A 16751-nucleotide genomic window follows, 5' to 3' on the forward strand; every position below is an offset into this window, starting at 1 on the left:
TGTTCCTTCTCAAGACCTTCTGGGAGGATTTGTATCTATCAGCTGATGTGGCACTGAGTCAATGGCTTCTCGGAGAAGCTCCTTTCACAGGAATGTTGCTTTACAACAATTGATGCTGAGTGGTCTTCTTCACCAGTTGTTCTGTTTTGTGCTTCTCTCCCATCACTTCAGCCTTCTCCCTCTCTGGATATTGACACATCCATATTTGTGGCAGCCAAACCTCAGAAAAGCATATTTCTCTTACCTCACATGTATGGACATCCAGCCAAGATGTTCCAGTGGGCGGCTGTGATCAGGCAAAAAGTTTAGATTATCAGCATTCTGCAGTCAAACAATAGTTTTTTTCTCTAGCTCTGATAATTCCCTGCTAAGGAAGCCGTGCCTGCGCAGTTGGACAAGTGGCTGGGTATGAAGGCCTTGCATGAGATTTGGCTCCCACCCACTTGATTTACAGATAAGAAGCACACACTTATTTGTTCATACTGGTGTTGCCACATCAAGAAAAATATTTCACAATTAACAACTTTTTTTTTCTTTTAACTTCCTTGCTGGTTTCAAAGTGTAACTTAATCCCTTGTATATTTGTTCTCTTTTACTTAGATAAAATTGTGTACAGTTGTTTGTTGTATATAGCTTTTCAGAACAGCATTTCCCAGGTTTTCCCTTGGAAAATTAATCAACTTATATAATATATCACTCTTTGAAACATTTGTCACCCAAATTTCCCTCTTGAATTGATTTACACTCTAACTAAATTCATGCAAGAATCTGCCAGTCCTTAAAATCAAGTAATTATTTTAACTGTAGAATCCATCAAAAAGATAATAGTTTTAGTTTAATCATGCTTTTTATTTATTTATTTATTTATTTTATTTAAGGAATGCAAGTCTCCTGGTTCCATTTTGAAATACTGAACTGGTAGGTCAGCTATAAGTGTAAAATTGAACACTTCACTATTTGGCACCATAGTATGCAGCCCTGTAGGAATCATTGTTTTCAGGAACTCTGGAGACCTGCAGCTGTATGAGTCGGAGAGGCTCAATTATACAGTGATTGCTGATCTGGGTTCTCTTCTGTCCTACTGCCTATTTGCAGAAATGTTACATTGTCTGTAGACAGAAGCCTATTGAAATATCTCTCTCTTCAGTGAGAGTCCCATTTCCCTAGTGACATGACAAAGTAAAGTAGTATTCTGAAGGCATGTTTGTCAGAAGTCTAAACCATGTTTCTATGCTTGTATTGATTCATCCAGTGGATTCCTTAGTTGATTTTTACTGGGTAGTTCTTTACAATCTGATAGAAGAGATAGTGACACTGTTATCTTAACTCTTTTGAGATTAGTGAAATCTCAAAAGAGTTAAGATAACAGTGTCACTAGAATGACTGACGACACAAACACACACATTCTCTGTCTCTCAATTTATTTCTTCTGTGATTATTTTTAGTAAGGATCCACGCATTATATTTACTTTATTTATTTAAAAAGTCAAATAGACCTTATAATTGTTTCTAGTGGTAGTGGGTGGAGAGCTGCATATAACATGAGCTGAATGGGGATAAGTAAAATATTATAGCAAATATTACAGATATAGGGAGAGATTTTCAAATTTACAAAAGGCAGTTAAGTGCCCAAGTCCCAGTGGTCCAGACCAGTTTATAAAGTCCTTAGAGAGTTCCTTTGAAATGAATGGATTTTCAACCAGATATTATAGGTGCTGTCTAATATAGGGTTGCCAACTTTCTACTCGCACAAAACTGAACAGCCTTGCCCTGCCCCTCTTCTGAGGCCTCGCCTCTTCTCTGAGACCCTGACCTCCGCTCACTTTACCCCCCCTTCCTCTGTTACTTGCTCTTCCCACTCTCACTCGCTCATTTTCATCGGGCTGGGGCAGGGAGTAGAGGTGTGCGAGGGAGGGAGGGCTCTGGATGGGGGTGCAGGCTCCAGGGTGGAGCCAGAAATGAGGAGATCAGGGTACGGGAGGGAGCTCCGGACTGAGACAGTGGGTTGGGGTGTGTTGAGGGGGTGAGGGCTCCGGCTAGGTGTGTGGGCTCTGGGGTGGGTTCAAGGATGAGGGGTTTGTGCTGTAGCAGGTTGCTCCTGGCTAGGGGGTGGAGCCAAGGGGTTTGGAGTATGGGAGGGGGCTCCAGGCTGAAGCATGGAGTTGGTGTGTGGGAGGGGGTATGGGCTCTGGGCTGGGGATGTGGGTTCCAGGCCAGAAATGAGAAGATCAGAGTGTGGGAGGGGGCTTCAGGCTGAGGCAGTGGGTTGTGATGTGGGAGAGGGTGAGGGCTCTGGCTGTGGGGTGCAGGCTTTGGGGTGTGGATGAGGGGTTTGGGTTTTTGGAGGGTGCTGCAGGCTGGGACCAAGGAGTTCAGAGGGTGGGAGAGGGATCAGGGCTGAGGCAGGGGGTTGGGATGCAACAGAGGGTCAGGGGCCCAGGCTCTGGGTGGCGCTTATCTCACGCAGCTCCCAGAAGCAGTGGCATGTCCCATCTCCGGCTCCTATGTGGAGGCATGGCCAGGCAGCTCAGCACGCTGCCCCATCCACAGGCGCTGCCCCCGTAGCTCCCACTGGCCACAGTTCCTGGCCAATGGGAGCTTCGGAGCTGGGGCTTGGGGTGGGGGCAGCGCACGGAGTGGGGACACACTGCTACTTCCGGGTGCCCCGTGACGCCCTGCTGCATTGTCGACCAGACTTTTAATGGCCCGGTCAGTGGTGCTGACCAGAGCTGTCAGGATCCCTTTTCAGCCAGGCTTTCTGGTCAAAAACTGGACACCTGGCAACCCTATTCTACTACTACAGTAATACTGAGAACTGAGATTGGACAATGGTGTCAAAACTAACCACAGGTGGATTTTTTGGTCATGCATTCTGCCAAAATAAACCATAATTTCAGCAGAATCATAACATCACCATGAAACTCTTTTTGCCTTGTTCCCATGTTGATGGTATGGAAAGGAAAATTCCTTTGTAGCTTGTTGAAGTTTCCTTTGCAATAGCTGCTGCAATTGGGAACCATCTGTCTGCAATATGATTTTTCAGCAACAGTAACTTAACAGCAGAACCCATTAAAAGGAGAAGTTCAGATCAATAATTTTGGGCAATATGTGACACCCAAAAATCTGTAAGGACCTGATATTTCAGTGTGTTGGGAACTACTGAGAGTTTTCATCTCTTTAATGGGTGTTCAGGGTGCAAAACCTTCTGCTGGATCAAGAGCTGAGATGTTTAAATTATGGTTGACACAATACAAGACAAATGTTGTTTTATTCTTTTTCTATAACTTGTTTATTTTGTCATCAGTTTTTCACAAGTGTGTATATTTATAACGGCTTTCTTCTAAAAAGCTGTTAGGAAATACTACTTCGTATTCTCAAAATCCTTTTTAAAAATGAATTTTCTTAAATATTTGTTGAATCTTTAACGTATCAAGGACCCTTTTGATCTTGATTTCAAACATTTGCAGAATGAATAGCCTATCATAGGGTTTGTCCTTGGGCCCTTCCAGCTTTTAAGTCAGAGAGCATCTCATATTTTTATCACTGAGCAGCAAGATAGAGAGGAATGCTTCTTTCTAAACCTCATAGATTTGCTATTGGGAAATTTCTTCTTGACTGATTATTTTCCCTACTGTGAAGAGGATAAACGCTTTACTTATCTGGTATGTACTTATATGACCCACATTGCCCAAGTACCTGAACGCTTTAACATTTTTATTTAATTTATCCTCAAAACAGCTTTGAGTTAGGAAAGTGCTATTATTCCCATTTTACAGATGGGGAACTGAGACACAGAGATCCTAAGTGGTTTGCCCCAAGACCCTCGGAAGTCTTTGATGGAGTGGGGAATTGAATATGTCTTCCAAGACCCAGGCTCGTGTACTAACTAATAGACATTTGGGTGTGCAAAGTTAGTGTTTGTGAGCATAAGTGTTTGAGAACACAAGTATGAACTGCTATAAGAGGGGCATTCTGATTTTAATACTATAATAACAAACTACAAAGGTTAAAGACTTTTTATACATTTACACATTTAGCACTTTCCTCCTCCTGAGGGCAAAAATAAGTAACCCCCATTTAAGTTTTCTCTATTTCGCATCCTTTGTAAGATTTTTAATGTAAATCTCATAATAACAAAGGGCAATTTAATAAAATTATGACAATTTTAAAATTCGTTTTGTTTCCTTCGGCTACTCAGTACTTGGTTGATAAATTGCATTATTCTTTATATTTTTCAAATGCTTATGGCCACAAAATTAATGTAAAGAAAACTAAATTGAAAGCAGTTTTTGTGGCATTTTTACTATACCCTTGAGCATTTTCTAAATTTGTGTTTAATCACAAAATCTTGGCCATGATATTTCTGACAGGTAATTTCCTTAATGTGGTTGACAGAGATGGATTACATGGAAGCTTATTGGATCCTGTGCTTTTGTCTGCAAGTGATAAGACTAGATTAGGGTTATCTAGCTCTGAGTGCCTGGAATGATGGAGCTTCCTAATAATTCCCTTGGTAATATGGATAGTTTTTGTGGGAGCAGAAATTCATAGCCTGCAAAAATACTTCCACTTTTTATTGCACCTTGAGAACATGTGGGCAAGTGTGTGTGTTTGTGAATTACATGGTGTCAAAACTGTAAGTCATTAGAGGGTCAATGTACAGACTTCAAATGTTCAATTTTAAACTTCCTCTAAAATGTTAGTCTGATAGGAAATATAGAGGTACATGAGATGAGCAAACCTCTTAGAAGGTATTAATCGGATTTTAAAATCAACTTATTTGTCTGTGTAACCATGGATATTGCTTTTGTTTCATCACTCTATTTTACAAAGGTTTAATGGAAAAGATAACTATTAATTCCCATTTTAGCTGCAGCTAGAATGTTCACTTAGGTGATTTAATGTTGTCTGAGTGTTCTTATTAAAAGCTCCTGAGCCTGCATGTTCGTTTTGAAGTACTATTAGAAACTGGATTTTAACTGTAAACTGCAAAGGCTAAATAATAATGATTTTTTTTACGCCGAGAGTTATTTAGAAAGCATAAGATTAATGAAATAGTAGCTAAAGCACTGTAGTTAATTTATCTACTAGTTGCAGTTCATTCAGAAACTGACCTGATGAGAGATACAGAGATCCAAGAGAGAGAATAGACTTCCACAGATTTCCAGTAAGGATAGTTTTGTTGTCTGGCTATGCCAGAAGGACGACAGGTGACACTGGATGTTGTTTAATTATGCAGCAATTTTATTGTTAACTGTCTGGGAATACCCGACAGATAAAAGTGTACAGTGCAGGTAATTCTGTGATCATTTCAATATATGTCCTGGGGGCTTCCATCATCCCTCCCCCCGTCCCATGCTGATCCCCAGCCTGCTTGCTGCTGGGACCTTACCATCCCTCCCATCGAATGGGGGTTAAGGTGGGGATATAAAGGGGGTGGGTTGACTCCCTGCTGTGTCAGTCATAGGAACCTGAACTTCCCCCATTTCCACTCCTTTAACAAAAATCTCCTTAAATCCTTTACCAATCCATTTTTCTGGTCACTGTATCTCTTCCCTACAGAGTATCTGCACTGGACATCTGCCCCACATCAATATTGTGAGTTGCATCATAGGCTAACTCCTGTTCCATGTTTACCCCCAACTAAGTCCCCCCTCTCAAACCAGCTGTGCAGAAAGTGCTGCCACCAAGGACAGAATGACTAATACAGTGCTCACAGAAGATCCTGACCAGACTTGGTGATTCTGGTCACCTGGGGGAGAGGTCTGTCCTGATGTGCTCTGTGGGTACTGCAAAATCACTGTGTCTCTTTACGCCTTAAAAGAGGTACACATCTTCCTCCTGCAAGCTAGACAGCACCCTTAACTTTGTTTAATGTGCAGTGCAGTCATTATGCCACCTAAACATTATGCCACTTGTTGAATGTATTCTGGGTTGGAGTACCTTGCATGCTGGATCTCCAGCCAGATGGAGAAAGCAAATTTTGTTCTCAGCCTCTTCTTCACTGTCAAGTACAAGTTATATATTGATTAAATAAGTGTGAAGGGGAGGGTCAACAACTTCATAGAGAGTGACCCGAAAAGAAGGAGATATTTATGTCCTGTAAGATGTGTGTCTTTATATATTGGTCCTATACAAAAAATGCTATTATCTATCTTTTCAGTTCATTTTCACTGTAACAGATGGCATTCATTTACATTGAGTTCTTTCTATTTTTACTTCTGAAGGAATACAAATTATATGGAAACTGTGTCATAAAAAAAATCACCTAAGTCTTTAATACTGTGATGTGATAAGTAATTCTGGTCATGGTACATCAGAAAGCTACTCCCCCACACCCCTCGCCACCATCCCCTTTCTAATAAGAATTTTAATCCATTGATGACAAAACTGCTAAAGTATTTCCTTGGTGCTTTATAATACGGTGTGACGAATTATGTCTCAGGAGTTGTAAAATGTTCTCATAGCTTGTAATACCTCATTTAATGAATTGATCACACGGAGATGTAAAGATGAAGCAGCATTTATTTTGTATATTGTATTGCATATAATTTTTAGACTTGACATTTATAACCATGGAAACCGTTATTTTACATATCATTTTCAAACCATATCAGCCTTAAACACATTTAAATTTAATAAGCAAGTAGATTAGATTTGCTTTTAAGCTAGGCATATCATTACAGTTTGTGTTTCCGTCAGTAGAGCACACTCTCACTATTAAATGTGGTGCTTAGTTGTCTTATAAAAACTAAAAATAATACAAGGGATGTATTAACAAAATAATTGAATATAGAGGGGCTTTGAGGGCAGCTTGAATTAGAAGTGCTCCAATCATATTTTTTGTGAGATGGAGACGTGAAAGTAACTTTTGCTTTTGATTAAAAATTGCCCTATTATAGGAAAACATTAATATAGAACCTATATAGGTCTCAGTTATGAAATACCAAATCTGTCATAATAACATATGGCCCTATCATCACCTCCTGCCGAAAAATCCATGAGAGGGGAAAATTTATTTGGAAAATGCTGCATGGTTCACCAGACAGAATTTCTGATACCACATCTGCTGCAGAAGGAAAGATTTGCAACTACACATGGGCATAGTGTATAGTCTTTTACCATTTCTATGCCTCAGCCTCCACAAGGAAATCCATGCATATAAGAATATTGGTGCAAAGAGCTATCTCCTCTTTGCTGTTCCCGAGTCACTTCTCCATCAAAGAACCCTTTACAGAATGGCTCACTCAGGAGTTGTGCTGCTGTTGGTAGCCTCCCTGTGACTGCATTCTCCCCCCTCCCTCCCCCCTTATGGGAATAGAAGTCATAGAGAGGAAACTAATGTGGTACTGAGCAATATTAAATCCCAGTGGATTTTTTCATAGAAAATTTGCTGGTTTTCTAGATGACAGTGCCTTTTAGAATAGCTACCACTCCCACCTAGCTCTTCTCCCCTTGTTTCAACACCCACAACCTCAGCCTCTGAGCATGGAGGCCCAACTGCATGTAAGGGTTTCCACTGTCACAATTGTGGGAGGGGAGGGTGGAGTGGGGAATAATTGCACTTCAAACTTTGGTGATCATGGAAAGAAGAGCAATCACATTTGAATGGCAGCTTCATTATTGCCCAGAGTTTATGCAAGTTTGTTTAACTTTTATTAATCACAGTTCATCACCTCTTTTTTAGAGTCCTTTCTCTAATGAACTGTAAGCAGATTTCAAGCAGTTGTATTTTTATGTACAATATCTGAAGATTGGATTGTTTCTCTTTTTGAAAAAAAAAGTGTTGCTTCAAGTGACTTTGACTTTTAAAAGGGACATTTCTGAGGTCTCCTCGCCTAGGACTTGGATTTCCCTCTGTCTTTGCTCCTGGGATTTCCCAGGCAGTTGCTGGAGGCTGGCCTCCGGCCAAAAACCCTGTTCTTTTCTTAGGCAAGTGGCAATTTTCTTTTGTATAATTGGCTATGGCGGACAGAAATCAGGTGGAAGCCACCCTGCATAATGAGGTTCTGAAGCAGTCTAATGTGATGGATATTGCAATCCCATGCAATTTTGATCAAATTGTATTAAGTTTATGTATCTCTGTAGGCCAGAGATTTTATGCAGTTCCAGGGGAAAGGATTCTCTCAGGCTGTCCAGGAACCTAAAACAGCAGGGGGTGATTAAGGTGAATCACTTAGCTGTAAACACCTCCAGAGAGATACTACCCCTTAGGAAGCTTTGTGAATACTGTTTCAAACGGGTTTTCCAGACACCAACAGACTTAGAAATGGCTTTTGACATAAAGAGGCTGGGTTTAAATTGACATTACACTTTCTTTCTGATCCATCAAATGGACAGGACTTAAGTCCCAGGGGTGCTCCAACTCTTGCAGAACTTGCCTACTAAGGCTGCATAAATCTGATGGGTGAGTCCTAGTGTGATTAGCATGTGTTTAAATGTCTTTATTGTTTTTATATAAGAACATAAGAATGACCATACTGGATCAGACCAGTAGTCCATGCCCATTCTATCCTGTTTATATATGTGTTTGATAGTTTTGTTCTTTACTATAGTTTCAACTAATTTGCCTGATATTGAATAAAGTTAGATTTACTGGCCTGTAATTGCCAGGATTGCCTCTGGAAACTTTAATAAAATCACCTGCATTCCATTAGCTATTCTCTAGTCATCTGGTATGCTTACTGATTTAAGAAATAGGTAACATACCACAGTTAGCAGTTTTGCAATTTCATCTTTGCATTCCTTCAAAACTCTTGAGTGAATACCATCCAGTCCTGGTGACTTAATTGTTTAATTTTTCAATTTGTTCCAGAACCTCCTTACTTGAAAACTCTATCTGGAACAGTTCCTCATATTTGTCACCTAAAAAGAATGGTTTGAGTGTGGAGATCTCTCCCATATCCTCTCCATTGCAGACTGATGCAAAAAAATAATTTAACTTTTCCTCAATGACCTCAGTGTTCCTTGAACACCTCCACTCTCCAGTGGGCTCACTGACTGTTTGGCAGGCTTCTGGCATCTGATGTACTTAAAAAACATTTTTGCTGTTAGTTTTTGTGTCCTTAGCTAGTTGCTCTTGAAATTCTTTCTTGGCCTGCCTTATTATACTTTTACACATGACTTGCCAGAGTATATCTTCCTTTCTATTTTCCACACTAGGATTTGATTTCCAATTTTTAAAGGATGGCATTTGCCTCTAACTTCCTCATTTACTGTGCTGTTTAGCTATGGTTACATTTTTTTTTGTCCTCTTGCTGTTTGTTTGTTTGTTTTTAATAGGGGTATAAATTTACTTTGAACCTCTGTTATGATGCCTTTTAATTTCCATTTAGCTTCCTCATTTTTGTGTTGTTCCCCTTGTCACACTGTTTGGAGTGACTCACAACCATGCCACTTCGGAGCAGACTGTCAGAAATAGGGCAGACACCCCAAACTGGTGGTGTTTTCTATAATTAGATGTCATTAGACCAGTAACAAAGGTGAACTCCAGAATCACTATATCAGTCTTACTATGGAGTCACAGACAGTCCCTTCAGTCTATCTTACCACCCAGACAAACTGGATTTAGTAGTAAATGGTCACTTACACCAAAGATCAGATCACATCACATTTTGGTTGCTTCCAGTCCCAATAGAGAGTCACTTACCCTAGATCAATTGCTACTCTAGATCTTAACACCAAAGACAACACTGGCAGACAATTCTGTAGTAAACTTACTGAAAGTTTATTAGCTAAGAAAATGAAATTAGAGTTATTGAGCGGTTAAAGCAGATAAAATATATGTAGAGGTGAGTCATAGTCTATAATTCAGAATGGTAGCTGAGATGTAGTAACTGACCAGTTTCTCAAAAATCTCTCAGTGCTAACCAGAACAACTCTGGGGATCTCTGACTTCTCATTCAGTTATTCTGTCCTCATAGAATTCAAACAGTACACAAATGCAGGATCTTTCCCTGAATCCAAACTAATGCCTCCTTCTTACAGAAGATAAGCTGACAGGGTCACTACCCACATGGACTTAACATATAACATCCTATTAGTTTTCATGAGGTTTAAACACCAAATACACTCTTATACATTTAACAATCACTTTGATCTACATGAATACACAAGTGAATTGACCTGGGGCTTCAGTGCTTCACTTTGCAACCTAAATAAGTCTTTTAACATATTTTTTTTGAGAGTGGGAGTGGGGGTGGGGGAAAGGTGGTATGTTTGTTTACTTTAAGGAAAAATGTAAAACTAAATTATGTTACAATCCCTTCATTAGACATCACAAGCAGGGTTTAAATCCTGAACTCTCAACATTGAAGCACAGATTTCTGTCACTTGAGCCACAGGTCCTAACTACATTAGCTAACAGCTCTCTTGTCTTCATCCCGTTACAGCTGATCTGTGAATTAGGGCTGATGCAGAAGGAAAAAAAACCCTCTTGATTAATTTTTTAATTGATGGAATTTTGAAATTTTATTTTTCAAGAGAATTTAGTGTTCATAAAAAATGTGATGTTGTTGACAATATTTGAAAGAGAGGTCCTCTATATATCCACCGAAATGGTACATCTCAGACCCAGTAGTGCAGTCTGCCTCACTCCACTGCCCCACAAATGTGCTTCCATCCTGACCTTTAGAAAGTCTCCGTTAGTGGCCAGAGGATAGTTCTGTCTCCATATCTATTGTGTTCTTCACTCCTATGCTGAGATTGCCAACAAGAGGGCCAAATATTGGAGTTTTTTATGATGTATTGATGTATAATAGTAGCATGAATGAGAACACAAACTTATTTCATTTAGTCCATCCAAAAGCAGTCATATGGTAACTCCTCTTGGTTTTTTATTGACCTGGGCTAGATTTTTACCAGTAATTGAGGAGAGAGACTCCATGGATGAAATTTTCTAAAGCACCTAATTGAGTTTGGACCCTGAGTTCTGTTTTCATAAGGGATTTAGATACTTAGGAGCCTAACACTCATTGACTTTCAAAGAGACTAAGGGTAGATCTACTCTGCAACAACAACAACAAAAGTGCATTCTTCACTTAGGCTAGCTAAATTGGATTAAAATGGCAGTGAAAAACACAATGCCTTTAACTAGGGTTAGCAGCTTCAGTTCAGGCCTTCTAGGACAGTGTCGGTTTACACGCAAGCTGCTAATTTGATTTAAAAGTCAAGTTGCCATGTCTTCACTGCTATTTTAACCAGCTAGTGCAAGTTAGGTAGTCTGAGCCAAGAACACACTTTTTTGTTGTGGTGGTGTAGACATACCTTTAGGCTCCTAACCCACTTAGGTGGTTTAAACATTTTTACCAATCTCTCTAATCTCCTAAATTTACTTGCTCAGTAGTAAAAATCTCCTGACACTATAATTTTTTTTGGTGGGGGGAAGGGGGACAAAACCCTGTACAAATGTAATTTTGTCAAAATAGGTTAAACCCCTTCCCTCCACCCACCAAAAAGAAAAAAAAAAGGGATGGGGGGCAAGGAGACCGGGATTCAAGAGTGTGGGTCAGTCCTGTCATCCAGTCCAGTGGGGTTGCTGGTAATTAAACTTTCATTAGCTGTTGCAGAGTTAGAAAGGGAGGTAGCAAAGAACAGAGGGAAGAGCATAGACTGGACTGCTCATTAGGCATTAACTTCCCTACCAGGTGGTCAGTACAATAAAGCAATAACAACATGTCCATTCTTTTGCTCAGAGAAAAATTTTGTGTTATGAAGTGGCAGTTCAGAAACAAAGCAGCAGAAAATTGAAACCATGTCTGGAAGTTTATAGCAATGTATCTTCAGGTTTATGTCACTGTTGAGGGGGCCATTTAAAAAGATAAGAGCATAATCCAGACATCTATGGTGATGATTTCCTTCAATGTGGTAATAAATATACCAAAGTACCCTTTTATCTTTAATAATTCAGGATTCACTGGGTGTTTAAAGCTTTTCCCATTCTATCATTTAAGGAATCTGATGGTAATTTGTTAAAAATAATGGGAGACATGTCTTGACAATAGACAAAAAAAATTGTGCAATATAAAGGACTCTTTACAAATGGAAGGCAGTGTGGTATACAGCAGTTACATAAAGAACTTAAAGATTTACACATGTGAAACACTAACAGTTATAAATGAATGTTTGCAACATGGACACAACCTAATGACATCCTTTGTAACAAGGGCCATTAATATCTATGAAAAAAGGGGGACCGAACTGAGGCAATGTGGGCAACAGCTGATTCCAAAATATGTTCAACGTGCAGTTAATTAGCCAAATATATTTTTAAAAGCACAGGTAAAAATTAAAATGCCAACACAAGATAACAACAGTTATATCATCACAGATACAACTATGCAGAGTGTGTGAATTATTCCATGTGTTTAGTTATTTAGACTTCATTTGCAGTGGTATGTTCAGTACTAATTGGTACTTTTTTAGAAATAAGGTGTAACTGTAACTATGTGCAATAAGAATGGTGCTTGGACTCCATAATCAATCCAAAGAAAAGATTTGAAAAAGAAAGAGGGAAAGGGAGAAGCAGCAGCAGATGAAATGGGGAATATTTGGTCCCGTTACCGGAAATTTGTATGATCTTGACTCTGTTTAGTTTTCTAAAATGGTGAGAGTAATTAGGCCAAAATAAATAGGCCAAATAAAACCTTCATACTCTATGAAAATGCTTGTCTAAGTTAGTGATGTGTACATTGCTGTGTCTTAGCAAAATTTGTTACTTAAGATATTTGGGCATGTTATTAATATAACAAAGGCTTTGTAAATATATGTCTGTTATGCTCATAGTATTCTATAAATTGGGGTTTTAAAAAAATGGTTTTAGTTGGACATGCTGTTTGAAAGTCTTCTTGTCACATACAATAAAAAGTATATTTCATGACAAACTGTTGTAATCAGAATCTGTAAACTTGCATAGCAAAAGCCCTCCACGTTCCATAAGATCAGAGATAGACAAAGCAGAAAATAAACCTTGTGCCAACTTTTGCCCCCTATAGATAGAATATTTCAGTTTTTCTTTCATTTTTACATCTTCCCACACCCTTGCATGTCTGTGAAGCAATTTTGCAGTCAGGAGCTATTGAAATACAGTAAAAGAGGATGTTTGAGATTTCCATGCAAATTTTGTTCAATTCCAGAAGCTGGGATAGTTTGAAGAGAATTTTAAAATAAGCATTCTCACTGACTTCCAAACTCTGTTTTGCTGTTTTCCCATCACTGCAGAAACATATATTGATGAAAAGTATCTATTTGATAGTCCTTTAAAAATCCTCATAAAGATTTAGTTAGAAAAGTCTACTAAAAAGGACTTGGTACAAAAGTATTTCATGAACACTTACTATGCCTTACACATACCAAAAAAAAAAAAAGAATAAAAGAAAAAAAGGGATCCTCAGTTGTTGTTTAGTTTGAGCCAGTAACAATTTTGAAGATGCTATAAATTTGTGCGTTTTGGGATGTTCTCAAAATGGAGTGATTGCAAGCTAAACGTAACAATTTTATTATTATTATTCTCCCCCTACCCATAAAAGGAACATTTTATTACCCCTTCCAAAAAATAAATAAAATAAAATAAAATAAAACAAAACACCACCACCGCTTTATAAGGCATGAATTTACATTTTATTTTTACTAATTAAAAAAGCCTTGTGCCTGACTGTGTTCTTTCTTATACGGTGAAGTTAGGAACAACTCCATTCAAATCAAAAGAGGTGTATGGATGTATAATAAGTCTTAGGGCTGGTCCAGACTGGAGGGGGGGAAATCGATCTTAGATACGCAACTTCAGCTATGTGAATAACGTAGCTGAAGTCGAATATCTAAGATCGGATTACTCACCCATCCAGACGGCACGGGATCGATGTTCGCGGCTCTCCGTGTCAATTCCGGAACTCCGTTGGGGTTGATGGAGTTCCGGAATCGATATAAGCGCGCTCGGGGATCGATATATTGCGTTGAGATTAGACGCGATATATCGATCCCCCAGCAATCGATTTTAACCCACCGATACGGCGGGTAGTCTGGTCGTGGCCTTAGTGAGAGAAGAACCAGGCCTCTTTACTAGTTTGAGAGCAGAATCAGGACCTGCGTTTTATAGAAAGAAAAACTAAAATGTTGTTGGAACAGTAATCATCATTACTGTTCACCCGCTTAATAGTCTGACAACTAGTCCGGGGGTTAACTAAAACCATCTTTACAGAACTAAACATTGTGCTTCCATTAAGCACCCAAAGGAATACAGGGCCAAATCCTGACAGATGTGGTATTTACCTTCAAATCCCATCAAAATCAGTGGGAGTAGCAGGTAGGTATACAGCATCTGTCAGGATTTGTCTCCTAGTCATTAATGTCAGTTCAAGAGGCTCTGTTTAGAAATATTGTCAGACACTTAGGGTTGCTCTTCATGTGAAGTAATATTTGAAAAGGCTAAATACTGGATGTGAACTATGGATTGCACTTTCCTATGTTGCCACAGGTTGCCATGGTAACATTTTAAAATGGCGGTTGCTCTGCCTTGACATCAGAACATTTTCTGTGTAAGTGAAGCTTTTCCAAGATCATAATGGAGTGTTTTAACTGAGTGGACTTTTTGTGCTCAATAAAATATTTATTAGATTGTAGTAAATATTCATTTGTCCTCCCTTCACTTTTTGCATTAACAATCCTGTGCTATTGGTGTGGGTTTCTTGGATGAGAATTTCTCCTATTATCTAGTGAAACTTCCTTATTAAAATAGATTTGCTAATGATGAGTGCCTAGCAATGTTGCTAAATTGTGGGTATCTAATCGCTGAAATTGTTTGACTTTGTAATTTCAAAAGAAGTCATGGCAAATAAGTAAGTTTGCTTTAAATCTTTCATGCAGAAAGTTGAAATAGTGATTTTGCTATTCATTCATATTTAAAATGAAACGTAACCATCTTTACTCTGGCATTACCTGAATGTTCAGGAGCTGAAAAGAAATATATTTACAGGATCTCATATTTTATTGAAAAAAGAAAAAATGACACAATTGGAAAGCTAGGAATGAAACATCTCTGCCAATCATGTGTTAACATACTTTGTTACTGACCATATTGTGTTTGAGTTGAAGCACTGTGAATTGTGTCTTATTCTTCTCTTAGATAAGCTTTAAAAGGTGATCTCCAAATCATGTCAGCCACAGAACAAGGATTTGCCAAGAGTGACAAACACATACCCACTACATTTCCTGCAAGCTTTTCAATAACTGAATTTCAGGCTTCTGACAGAGAGGAAATATGCCTTAGAAAACTCTCAATAGTATACTTCAGTGCAACAGAATGCATTAGGTGAAAAGCAGAAATGTTTTTTGCGAGTCAAGATTTATAAACTTAATGAAATAATACACTTATCTGGAAGAAACAGAAATTCAGTCCACAGTGTTTGGAGAGATCGCCTTGACTGGTAACACTAGTTCATTTCTTTTTTCTGTTGTGCTGGTTCATTGACAGTTCACATGGTTTGATGGCCTTTTGGAGCCAATTTAGCCCTTTGTAGCTCATCATAATCTCATCCTTCATTCCTGTGATTTCAGAGGCTTTATGGAAATAGCATGCAGATGTGTATATACTTTAGCATAGTTGATAGCAGAGTCTCAAATAACCCCATCAATCTTAATGACATTTCCTACCTGATCAGCAAGAGGTTTACAATTTATTTTGTTTTATAGCTCCTTCATTACCTTTTTCTCTTACATATCTGTCCATTTACATGTATATTGCATCGTCAAACAATGCTTTATTATAGTCACTCATCCACATATCCACAGCTTGAACAAGCATGTGGTTTTTGACCATATATAATGTTTGTCCTTCATTATTTCTCAATTTTTTTTCAAAGTCTTTCCTTTTTGCTTTTGTTTGTTACTGTGTTCTCAATGTTTCCCCAAGAAGGGTCCTAAAAGTTGTGATAAAGTAACAGGAAACAGTTTAAAACACAGATTTCAACATCACCTTTGCTTGAATTAATGATAGGTAGTGCTTTTTGGGAAAGGAAGACTTGAGAATAGAAAACGAGATTTATAGAGACACCAGTACATTTTAGAGATCTGGGGAAAACCCAGTGTTCTTATCAAGCAGTGGTTATTGAATATTGGCTTGTGAATGATTTCTTCTTTTCATGCCAGATGATGAGTTTGTAATACTGGAACAAGGACTTACTTTCCCAGTGATCATGAGCAAACAGATGTGCCATTTTCCTCACTTTGTAGTGCCCTCAGAATGAACCCATATTTCTTCATCCCTTTTCTTAATTTAGTTTTATAATCTTTTGAGAATAGATGTCCTGATGTGAATCTGATTCCTACCTGTCATTTGTCTGATGTGTAACACCCCCCCCACAACCTCCCTATACTTTGTAGCTTAATTTTCAATATATTAACCTCTTCATTTTTATTCTGTAAGTTGTTAAATCTTTGGCAAAGGACTATCTTTGGTGTTTGTACAGCACCTAGATCCTGGTCCATTACTGGTCTCTAGTTCAGCATAAATAATAACCTAGTGGCCCCACAACTTGGAGATGAACTGCAAGTGAATGTTCAAAATATGTCCCACATACTTAGATTGGGTAGTGAAGAGTTTTAAGATGCGCTCTGAGTGTTTTATGGTCACTAACTTAACAGTGGCTGGCCATTTCCCCTTGGGAAATTTAGGAAGAAATCTGAGTGACCTCACAAGTGAAATATTTAGTTTTTCAAGATTTTGAAAACATGTCTCCACAATCAAACATCTGGGCACA

The 16751-nt window shown here is 38.6% G+C and overlaps 1 protein-coding gene across 9 annotated transcripts in view; it reads left to right on the forward strand.

Moving 5' to 3' along the window:
• The window catches only part of RBFOX1 (RNA binding fox-1 homolog 1), a 2538143-nt gene that overhangs the window by 2014756 nt on the left and 506636 nt on the right, over positions 1-16751 (forward strand). The gene's annotated exons all lie outside the window — the stretch shown is intronic.

Source organism: Gopherus evgoodei, chromosome 10 (assembly GCF_007399415.2).
Source record: "Gopherus evgoodei ecotype Sinaloan lineage chromosome 10, rGopEvg1_v1.p, whole genome shotgun sequence".
In the NCBI taxonomy this organism is placed as follows: Eukaryota; Metazoa; Chordata; order Testudines; family Testudinidae; genus Gopherus; species Gopherus evgoodei.